We start from the raw sequence: 12,500 nt of genomic DNA on the forward strand, positions 1-12,500 counted from the left end.
GTTGCAATATATCATCCCGTATTTCCATTGGCTCGTATGGCGCGGTGTAGCGAGCCACCGGTTGTCCCTCATGGTCAATCAGGACCTTTTCGAAATTCCAGTTGATGTCGTTATTCCTCACTGGTGACCATCGGATGGCACTGATGTCATCAATGAAACCATCTGGTGCGGGACAACGTGACTGAAGCAAAAGAAGAGAGGAAAATGCGGCATTTTGCGGTTTACAGCTCAGTGACCTAGCGTCCTTCCATATTGTTAAATTAAAGTGTACATATCTTACCAGATCGGTCCTATAAATGGTATTGTTCCTATGTAATTAGTCTGTTCTGCAGGGAGATTTGCAACAAAGCAATGCCACTGGAGGCCTTTAGTCCACTCAAAGGCAAGGTAGCAGACATACCCTGCACAGAACCAGACAAATCTAAGCCCAAAAAAAAAAACAAACCTGCAAAGTGAAAGCTTCTGCAGCATCAACATAGACCTAAAAGCGCTTATGCAAATGTAAATGATTGCGATATAAACTACCCTAAAAACAGATGCATTTTTTTAAATGAAATAACAGATACTACACCGCGAACACTACATTGTACTATATACAAAACACGAGTTACAATACTTGCGAATGCACTTCATTAGCTGCTAACAACACGACTACGTGAGCTTAAAGTAAACAAATTAATTAATATTTATTTACTGCTGCGTTACGCTATAGGTTCTATTGAATAGAAGATACCCTTAATGAGATTTTAAAAACAATAATAATAATAATAATAATAATAAATGAATAAATATGTAGTAAGTTTTAGAAATGACGCAATTTTTGGCGTAAGAGGCTGGATGCCATTTTTGTCGTGATTAAGTTGCAATAGCCTTTATTCACGATAGCCGCCATGTTGGTTTTCAAATTGTCATGCAAATTAGCTATATGTTATGCCGGGGGGCAAACATTGGAATAAAGGCAAATTGCGGAAAATCGGCTCGTCGAAATATTGAATTAACATTGCTAAAAGTACATTTTAGAATTTCGAATTAAGTACCTTTTATAATAAGTTTATATCTTTTGATTGCCTCCCGACATTTTTACTTTCTACTTCGTTATCTGCTAATTTTTCAGTAAAAAAAAATCGAAGTAACTTGTGTAAGCATTCTGTTTTACTACCTAGGTGATAAACATTCAATGAACATGAAACAAATCATCTGTGTGGCTAAGCTGTTCGTTATAACCTCTCGAACTTGTGTTGTTTGCCCCCTCAGAAGTGTGTAGGCTAATTTGCATGATAATAGCAAATCCAACGTGGCGGCTATCGTGAATAAGGTCTATTAAAAACAGCACTCAAATCGGGTGTAATTTCGGCGTGATTTCAATATTCCCCAGTGCGGCCCTCACGCTCGGTTAGTAAGAGGTTAGTAACCGAGCCAGCCCAGTCAGCCGGAACTATATGAAGAGGCCTGTACTCGAAATCTGAAATGATGAATTGTTCTATACAATGAGAACGATATACTCGGCAACAAAATTGGGTTCTCTTCGCATACTTCTCGCTTCAAGTGGGGGCGTGCTTGTGTGCGTATTAATATTTTATTAGGTAATTCGATGAACGCGGAATCAATTTTTTTTTTTGAACATCATCCAACAAGGTGGACGTGATAAAAAATTGTCTCAAGGCGGACGTGATAAAAAAATGTCTCAAGATGTTGGGTCGTCAAACTTCATGTTAGGCAGTGTTCTAGAATATACATTTATTGGCGAGTTATTTTTTTCGGGGCATAAGCCCGAAGTGGCTGATAAACTGAGAAATTCCCCAAACAGCGCAGACAAAATCAAATATTTGTATTCGTTGTTATTATTATTCCACTATTACTCCATTTTACCATATTTGGTCAAGAAAACGCGCAAAATATGTAACGGTAATACACTGTAGTGTCCGGGTTTGACCGGTTTAGAACAGAGCAAATACGAACGGAACGGGAGTTTTTCAATGAAAGAAATTGTTTTCAACACGAGACAAAACCTGAAAGTTTAACTTGTCATCGCTTGTCTCTCGTCATTTCGTTTATACAATCAAATAAAGGACATTTTCCTGGCTTTCGGCCCTGTTTACATCGTTCGCAAGCGCCCTGAAGGACAGATGATGCATTTTTTTAGAAACACTCTTACCAGTACCCGGCGAGCAGAGTCTCTTTCGATCTTCCTAGATAAGTCGGGAAGAGGAAAGTAGACTCTGCTCGCCGCCTCCAAATTATTTGATTTGCCGCTCATCCAAAGAATTGGATGAGTCAGTCCAGTTTCGACTTGTCAAACCTGTTTTTTTCTTATTTTTGCGCATGATCAGTCGCCACGCGTCATCAATATTTTGAAATTTACAACAGCGTGGCTATTTTAACTGTTAGAATTCCCATGAGTTTTTCCTATATGTGTCGGTTACAGAAACTAGCCTGACAGAAACCTATAAATTTTTCAGTAAAAAAATAAAATGGCCTTTTTAAGATATATGGACTATCTTGAGTTTCCAATGAAATGATTCCCCTTGATTGTCGTGTGTTTGCCGGAGTTGTTCGAAAATATTCCGACTTCTTCTTCTTCGTTTTGTGGCTACTGGTCACGCGTGACTGACACCGGATACATATTGTCAATTTTTAACGCATGCTCAATACAAAATGTGGAAGCGGCGAGCGGAGTCTACTTTCCTCTTCCCGACTTATCTAGGAAGATCGAAAGAGACTCTGCTCGCAGGGTATCTTACCAGATAAAATTGAATCAAAATAACACCTTTTTGTAGTGGAATAATAAATCTCTTATGCGATGGTTTAACATATAATACTCGCGGACATTTTGCTCATTGCTGGTATTTTTCCTCGCCCCTGCGGGGCTCAGAAAAATACTACGCAACTCGCAAAATATCCGCGCGTATTATATATTAAACCATTGAATAAGATGTATGTATTTTGATCTTCTCTAGTTTGTCGATCTGAGTACCATCTTGAAGCGTTTGCAAACAATGCATTTCAATGTGTATTTTTTTTCCCGAACATATTTTTTCGCCTCAAAGACAAAAAGACCAAATGGTTTCCACTTATTTTAGTGGCATCGAAAAAAAATATATAAAGATGATAATACACGCTTTTTGAAATGCACGTACTGAACGAATATTTTAGAAATAAAGCTGTTAAACGTTCTATTTGGAATTTTTGGGATAAAATAGTGAATTAAACACATCGAGAGATGAACTTCGTCTTACCTTAAAGAAGGTGTAAATTTCGTCTTCATTTTCCCCGTTTACATCTCGTTTCTCAAGCAAAAGAAAATTTGGCTCAAAGCCATGCCCAGGGCGAACGTACTTCAATCCATTCATTAGCTCGTATATATTCTCTGCTGGTTCTTGGAATCCGAACTGGTTACAAGGGAAGCCAACTATTCTCAACCCGCATAAATCCTCAGTACTTCCTTTTAATTCTTGTTGTAATGCATTCAAGTCGATGTATTGTAAGGTGAAACCTCAAAAGGTCGCCACGTTAACTGCCAGGACAACATGACCGCTTAGCTTCGACAAAGACACATTTCTGCCGCCTACATCTGTTGTTGTGAAGTCGTGAAAGGACGTCGAGGGATCTTTATGGCAAATAGAATACGATTTACGTCTTTCCGAAGCGTTTATGCTGCCTAGAACCAGACAAAAGACCGCAGAAATGGCCAATTTCATCGTCTAAGCTTTAATTAAGGGAACGCCTTGCTGAGAAGCAAGGAACTCGGTGTATGTAAATGAATTCACCCGTGTTTTCCTTAGAGTTGTCATCCATTCGCGCACCTGCCCCCGTGCCCGAAAATTTAATCGACAACTGTCATTAGTCTATTTTGCCCTTGAGGGAATAGCATATCAAAAAATCCCCGTTTCCAAATTTTATTCACGGCGAAGGAATACAAGCTTGACAGCTGATGGGAAGTTAGTTAATGTCGAACGGTACCTTTAGTTGTCTTAAATGCCTAAGTCGAACTCTTGCCGAAACATTCAGTTTTCCAATAAATCTCAGAGAAGACATTTGGGTACAATAAGTGACATTTCTTCCGAGTCCTGTTTTTCTGGAAAAAAAAAAGAAAACAAATGTTTGGAAAAACGCCGAAATTTCGAAAAAAAGATAGATAGTGTTTTGTGAGAATCGGCCATCTGGATGAAGACTTGATAGTTAAAAATGTCAAGGCAAGCTAGGGAGAAAACAGTTGACTGTTTAATTTTGTTAAAAGGGGGTACTGAATATTTACAATATTAAATTCTCAACCTCGGATAATGCAATTCTAGCTTCCTCATCCGTTCACTGGATCTCGCTTACCAGTCATTATACCTGCGTTTGACCTTATATGGAAATGAATGCGGCAAATGTCGCTCAGCACAAAATCAGTTTCCGGTCGTTTCTTAGGTCTTGTTTACATGGAGGTAGGAAGATCCTAGCACTAGAAAGACCCTAGAAGGCGAAACAAGTTTTCGTTTGGTTTACATGCAGAAATTTCTGTCTAGGTGGAAGTGGAGAATGATAGCAAGATGGCGGGCGAGAACAACAAACATGTCATTTGGGTCCTTCTACTCTCCTTACTAGCTTTAATAACATCCTTTTCATCTTCCTTCTGGCAATCTCTCAACTCATTCAGATGTATTTGACTCGCAGCGTTTTGGAGTATATCCGATTTAGGATTACAATTCTCCAATTTACCACTTAAGTTTTAAACATCTTTCTGAAAGTATTCTACGATTCCTCCGATTTTACGATTTTACCATGATATCCTTCCGAAATCATTTCACCGATTGTACGATTCTTCCAATTCTACGATTTACCTTAACATCTTTCGAATACCGGTCGTTTCGCCAACGTGTCAGTTCGCCAACGACCTATTCGACAACGTATGAAGTCTATTCGGTCACATTATCTTCTTTTAGTAATCTGTAAATACATTTCAGATCTATTTCACAAAGTATTTTGGACGTTGGCGAACTGACACATAAGCATTAGCGAACTGACATTAGACATTGGCGAATAGACTTCATACGTTGGCGAACAGGTCGTTGGCGAACTGAAACGTTGGCGAAACAACCGGTTACCCATCTTTCTGAAATCATTCTCCGATCCTACGATTCTTCCGATTATACGAGTTTACCTTATGATCCTTGGGGAATAATTATCCGATTCAATTCTTCCGATTCTTCCTATTCTACGATTCCACCTTAACATCTTTCTGAAATCTATCTCGTTAAAAAGTGTAGTTAACCGAACCGTAAAATGAAAGCTAAAATTTTAAACGAGTGCTTAGGCCTAATCACTGAAACGAGTGCTTAGGCTTAATCAGTAAACGAGCGCTACATTCTTCACACGGTCTCGGTAAAAAGTGTAGTTAACTGAACTGTAAATTGAAAGCTGAAATCTTGAAAGATTGCTTAGGCCTAATCACTGAAACAAGCGCTTACGTCTAATCAGAAAACGAGTGCAATAGTCATCGCACTATCTCGTTAAAAAGTGTAGTTAGATGAAACGTAAAATGAAAGCAAAAATGTTAAACAAGTGCTATACACGATCTTGTTAAAAAGCGTTGTTTGAGCGAACCGTGAAATGAAATCTTAAATTTTGAAAGAGTGCTTAGTCCTAATACTGACACGAGCGCTTAGGCTTAATCAGTAAACAAGTGCTATATTCGGCACAAGATCTCGTTAATGACCACTGCGTAACGGCGTAGCCACTTCTTTCCTTACTAACACATTCTAGGGGGAGGGGTGGTAATGACCACTGCGTAGCCGCCTAGCCACACTTTTCAAGATCATTTTTGGAGTTGCGGGATATTCACCAGTTAAACCTTATCAATTATCGATGATTTGGAGTCCAATAAATAAAATCGAAAACAAATATGATGCCATGTTTGTTTTCTGCGTGACAGCTGAATTCAGGAAAGTGTGACCGGGAACACTGAGGGCGGATCAAGCACCCACATAAATATTTTTTTTCTCTGCTTTCATATTTTACTATTCTCTGATTTAGCCATAATCGCAATACTAGGTATAATCGGGAAAATCGGGAATCGCATCAACCTTAGAGAATAAGAATAACCGTAGAATCGGAAGAATCGTATAACTGGGAAAATTGGAAAATACTTTTGAACTTAGAGAATAGGAATAATCGTAGAATCGGAAGAGTTGTATAATCGGCAAAATCGGAGAATGGTTTAGAACTTGGAGAATCAGAGAATCGGAAAAATCGTATGTCGAAATTCATATTTTACTATTCTCCGATTTAGCCATAATCGCACTCTTCTGGCGTTTTCGACATTACTGTCGATCGATTGCTCGTTACTTTCCACTGTGTCTCTCGTTTGGGCGGTGTATCTTTGAAACAAAACTGGTCCTGAATATTGTCGGCGGTCATCAGAATCGTTAGAATCGTCTTGTGGCAACGCCAGACGAAGTTGTCGACCTTTGGCAGCTGAATACTTTGAACACCCGGCCGCTGCCCAGCTGCCATGTTGGTTTTTTTGGCCCTAGTACCGGGAACTTCCAAGCGAAGGGAGCTTACATGGTGCTAGGAAGATCCTAGCACTTGGGCCAAATGTAAACTGAATAGGCCTTATCACGGTTTTCGACGCCATCTTGACGGGTAGGCAAAACGGTCAGAAATTACAGTTTTTGTATGGGAATCCGATAGCAAATAACTTCTTCCAAAATTGAATTTTGCACAATTTCTGAATGGCAACGTTAAAATACTAGGTAGAAGATTATATTCACCAAGTGTGAAGGATGTAGCTTGGCTAGAAGACGCTCAGTTAATTTTTTTGAATGTTCCACACATTTGTCTGTAAATTTGGCTGGGTAGACAAACGTCTAGATGCGGTTTGCAGGAAAGAAATTTAAAGACAAATGTATGGAAAATTAAAAAAAATTTGCTCAGCGACTTATAGGAAAGCCACATGCTTCAAACTTGGTGAATACAACTTCTACCTAGTATTTTACCGATTTGATTCAAAAATTTTGTAAAATTCAATTTTGGAAGAAGTTATTTGCGATCGGATTTGCATACAAACTCTGTAATTTCTGACCGCTTTGCCCTACCCGTCAAGATGGCGTCTACAGAAAACATATGGCGCTAGGATGATCCGCCTTCTAGGATCTTCCTACCTCCATGTAAACAGCCCCTTGGGCCCTGTTTACAAGCAGGTAACCCTAGCGCTAGGGCTACCCTAGCAAGAGGGTTACCCTAGCACTCACACATTTCTCCTTTTTTTCATCGACGTGTTTACAAAGCAACTAGGGTTACCCTGGTGCTAGGGTAACCCTATCTATAAACCCTAGCTCTAGGGTAACACTAGCTGCCTTGTAAACGCTCTGCTAGCGCTAGGGACAACTCGCCTACCCGGGACTTTCATTGTGTTTGCGATGCTGGCGGTTACCAAGCACGCAAAGTTGTCCCGGGTGGTAGGGTAACCCTACCTGTGAAATTTTGCTTGTGAATCCCGGGCTATCTTTGACCCTCCTGCTTGTAAACAGGGCCTTAGTCTCCTACGAAGCCGTTGTTTGTGTGGTCACGCAACGCTCTTTGCGTCACCACACAAACAACGGCTGCGTTGGAGACTAGTCGTTTCTTAAGCTTTAATAAAATTTAGCAAACCGAAGGTTGAGAATTTAATAAAACAATTATTCCATTCGCCCTTGTTGGATACGAGACTGATCGTTGCATAAAGGTAAGAGATTTTCTGTAATGACCAACCGGATGAGAGACAGCATTTCATCCTGCATATTTTACTCGATCTTGTGAGAAAGGGCCTGCAAACGGAAGGATTCTCGCAAATGGTAAGAGCATTTAGCGAATTCCGTTCCGAACGGAAAAAGAGGACTACCTCTGGAGGTTGTCCACAATTTCCGAAAAGATTTTCCGGAAAATTGCCTTTCCATTTGACCTCAAACCGAAATTTCCGGATTTCTTGGCTAAATGGTAAGCACCCTAGGTATCCCCCGGCTCTCTTTGAAATGCCTGAACATGTTCAACCTACTGACATTTTAAAATCCGGATCTCTTTTGTCTGGCCAGTTGGAATACGAAAGAGGCTCACTATGAAGCTAATGAAACGCCATCCAGCAAGCCAGCAAACCAAACAAAGACGTTGGATTCATGCGCCACATGTAATGAAAAATAAACATGGCTGAAACTAACAAGTATGATCCTTTTGCGCTGGTAACTGACAGATAGTGACGGGAACATAAAATTTATCCGATTTTTTTGGACCTAGGCCGCAGCTGGTCCAACTCTCCCTAACGTCACCACGATTAGAAGACAACCTTAAATTAAGAGAGAACAACCCAACCCTTAAAGAGAGTGAGGTTTTTAGAGCAGAGTGAGCGGCACCGAAACGTTACTGATTCGCTGCTGTGTCTTCTCCATCAGATAAACAGGCACTTTGCGCGCATTACTGATAACAGAGGGATCATATAGTCGAAAAACGCAACGTGCTCGCTCGAACAATGAAGTCCCCATGTGCCGTTCAACTTTAATGTTTGTGTGTTGCTTGCAATGCTCGGCCATCGCCACGAAACCAGTCTGTATAAAATGGTTATGACTTCAACTTCGAAAAAAAAACTTAAACACTTGTATATCAAGTTAATTCAAATTCAAATTCACTCCCGCAACGTAACTGACGATGACAGTTGGTCCCGTCGAAATTTGTCTTCGAAACTTTACTTTAAAAAGAAAAGCGAATCCACCTGGTGCCAAAGAATCATTATTCTCAATGGGCGCGGCCAAATGACAAACTGCCCTCTGTAAAACGCGCCTTTTTGCGGGCCAAACGGGAAATGACCAGGCTAAAAATGGCCCAAGGGTGGATTTAGGGGTGGCTCCAGCGGGTCCTGAGGTTTAGAGGCCAACATTTTTCGAAGTGCGCGTGCTCAGAACGGAGACCTCGTAGTCGTAGCCGTCCGAGTCCTCCGATCTAAAGCTCCTTAATGAACTGTTGCGGTAGGAATGATGCTCAAAGACAGAAAAGTTTATATTTGAAGTGCAGGCTATAGATAAAAGACAGAAATGATCCTCTCACTATTCAGGAAAACTTAAGCAATTATCTCTTACGGACACCTGAAAAATTCAGGTGGTTCTAACGAGATTCGAACCTATGTAATCTGTGATGCCGGTGCAATGCTGATCCACCAACTGAGCATCGCAGAGGCCATGGGTTGGAATCCCGTTGGAGCCACGTAAATGTTTTAGGTCTCTTATAAAGTTCGAGGATCATATCAATAGCTCTTTCGTAATGATGCTCAAATTAAGTTGAGAAAATGGAATTGCAAGTGGAACGGTAGGAATTACAGTCTAAGACAGAAGTAACTTGGAAAGCGAAGCGAACCAAGAAGAGGATTTGATTGGGGAAAAGGACAGCGGTGGCACACCCTTTCCTTCACTGAGCCCTCTCTCGGCTCCCATCCTTCGCTCAGTCGCGGATTTTATTTTTCTTCCTTTCCATTGCCAAGCTTGGTCTCAGAGCAAATTCCATTTTGATTATGAAACTGAACCAAACTACCATGCTGAGTTAACAAATCTCCGTGCGATGATCATACTGGCCTTCTTTACATTGTTTCAACGGTTCGGTTTCACTTTCATTAGGCCTTATTCACGACAGCCGCCATGTTGGTTTTCAAATTGTCATGCAAATTAGCCATCTGTTATGCTGGGGGGCAAACACTGGAATAAAGGCAAATTGCGGAAAATCGGCTCGTCGAAAATATTGAAACAACATTGCTAAAAGTACATTTTAGAATTTAGAATTAAGTACCTTTTGTAATATATTTATATCGTTTGATTGCCCTTGACATTTTGACTTTCTACTTCGTTATCTGCTCATTTTTCACTAAAAAACATCGAAGTAACTTGTGTAATCATTCTATTTTACTACTTAGGTGATAAACATTCAATGAACGTGAAGCAAATCATCTGTGTGGCTAAGATGTTCGTTATAACCTTTCGAACTTGTGTTGTTTGCCCCCTCAGAAGTGTGTAGTAATTTGCATGAAAATAGCAAATCCAACATGGCGGCCATCGTGAATAAGGTCTATTTTCACCGCAATTGCTCGTAATCTCGCAATCTGATTGGCTTATTTTCCGTTGTCGATAAGAGTCTAGACAACGCTGTTTGCGTCAACTTTCTCTTGTTGTAAAAGCCAATCAGAAGCGCTCATTTCGGGAAATAAACCAATCAGATATGGTGACGCTTTGGAATAAACATTTTCTTTGACGTTGAATACTGTGGTGAAAAACACTGCGCCTCTTATATTTAACATTTTGACCACTGTAATGACGAATATCGTTGCCGATAAGAGCACAGACAACGCTGAACCACATCCGATTTGTTAATTGTCCGTAGGTCCTCCCAGGGTAGCGTTCTCTTGGCGGCATTGGGCTAATTGGACGGGCCCCTACAAGGACAAGGCTCCAACCGGAGAACGTTTGGAAATGTACGGAATGGCAGTCGCAGAGGTGGATGAAAAGCTAAAAATTAAATCTATTGAATGTTATTTTGATCCTAATCAGATTCTGATGAAGTTGGAAGGAAAAGACAATTAAATTTCACTTAAACTACAATATGCCAATGCAGAGTACAGGATGTGAGCAAGTTTATTTGTTCCGTTTGGGATACTATACACTGTAGTAGACGCTCAAATACTACTCCGCCTGTTACAGCTGAATGCATTGAAGACTGAACAGTCAGAAGCTTTGAATCGAGACCACTTTACTGCATGAAACTTCAGTTTGTAAATGGTCTTTCATAAACTCGAGCTATCACAACCTGATATCCTCGGCGTTACAACTTACAAGTTCACTGCTTAAAAAGAAAAAAAAAACTTAAACTTCGTAGGCGTGTACTTTTTCAGATTGTTTTTTTTTTTGTTGTTGTTGTTGTTGTTGTTGTCACATTAAATTATATTACATATTTCAGAAATCTGTCAACTAAACCCATCGATTTCCATCAGTTCTAAGTTCATTTGCTGTGCTCTTAAATTTAGTATCTTTTCTGTTTTGTTTTATCTCGACATTCCTGTATCAGTTGCAATATATCATCCCGTATTTCCATTGGCTCATATGGCGCGGTGTAGCGAGCCACCGGTTGCCCCTCATGGTCAATCAGGACCTTTTCGAAATTCCAGTTGATGTCGTTATTCCTCACTGGTGACCATCGGATGGCACTGATGTCATCAATGAAACCATCTGGTGCGGGACAACGTGACTGAAGCAAAAGAAGAGAAGATAATGCGGCATTTTGCGGTTTACAGCTCAGTGACCTAGCGTCCTTCCATATTGTTAAATTAAAGTGTACATATCTTACCAGATCGGTCCTATAAATGGTATTGTTCCTATGTAATTAGTCTGTTCTGCAGGGAGATTTGCAACAAAGCAATGCCACTGGAGGCCTTTAGTCCACTCAAGGGCAAGGTAGCAGACATACCCTGCACAGAACCAGACAAATCTAAGCCCAAAAAAAAAAACATAAACCTGCAAAGTGAAAGCTTCTGCAGCATCAACATAGACCTAAAAGCGCTTATGCAAATGTAAATGATTGCGATATAAACTCCCCTAAAAACAGATGCATTTTTTTAAATGAAATAACAGATACTACACCGCGAACACTACACTGTACTATATACAATACACAAGTTACAATACTTTACTTGCGAATGCACTTCATTAGCTGCTAACAACACGACTTCGTGAGCTTAAAGTAAACAAATTAATTAATATTTATTTACTGCTGCGTTACGCTATAGGTTCTATTGAATAGAAGATACCCTTAATGAGATTTTAAAAATAATAATAATAATAATAATAATAATAAATGACTAAATATGTAGTAAGTTTTAAAAATGACGCAATTTTTGGCGTAAGAGACTGGATGCCATTTTTGTCGCGATTAAGTTGCAATAGCCCTTATTCACGATAGCCACCATGTTGGTTTTCAAATTGTCATACAAATTAGCCATATGTTATGCTGGGGGGCAAACATTGGAATAAAGGCAAATTGCGGAAAATCGGCTCGTCGAAATATTGAATTAACATTGCTAAAAGTACATTTTAGAATTTCGAATTAAGTACCTTTTATAATAAGTTTATATCTTTTGATTGCCTCTCGACATTTTTACTTTCTACTTCGTTATCTGCTAATTTTTCAGTAAAAAAAATCGAAGTAACTTGTGTAAGCATTCTGTTTTTCTACCTAGGTGATAAAAATTCAATGAACATGAAACAAATCATTTGTGTAGCTAAGCTGTTCGTTATAACCTCTCGAACTTGTGTTGTTTGCCCCGTCAGAAGTGTGTAGGCTAATTTGCATGATAATAGCAAATCCAACGTGGCGGCTATCGTGAATAAGGTCTATTAAAAACAGCACTCAAATCGGGTGTAATTTCGGCGTGATTTCAATATTCCCCAGTGCGGCCCTCACGCTTGGTTAGTAAGAGGTTAGTAACCGAGCCAGCCCGGTCAACCGGAATT

The 12,500-nt window shown here is 39.9% G+C and overlaps 2 pseudogenes; both read right to left on the bottom strand.

Moving 5' to 3' along the window:
- LOC138060606 (epididymal secretory glutathione peroxidase-like) overlaps positions 1-3,763 on the bottom strand; it is a 4,196-nt pseudogene extending 433 nt beyond the window's left edge.
- A 6,847-nt stretch (positions 3,764-10,610) lies between these two features.
- LOC138060610 (epididymal secretory glutathione peroxidase-like) overlaps positions 10,611-12,500 on the bottom strand; it is a 3,525-nt pseudogene continuing 1,635 nt past the window's right edge.

Source organism: Montipora capricornis, chromosome 8 (genome assembly GCF_036669925.1).
Source record: "Montipora capricornis isolate CH-2021 chromosome 8, ASM3666992v2, whole genome shotgun sequence".
Lineage (NCBI taxonomy): Eukaryota > Metazoa > Cnidaria > Anthozoa > Scleractinia > Acroporidae > Montipora > Montipora capricornis.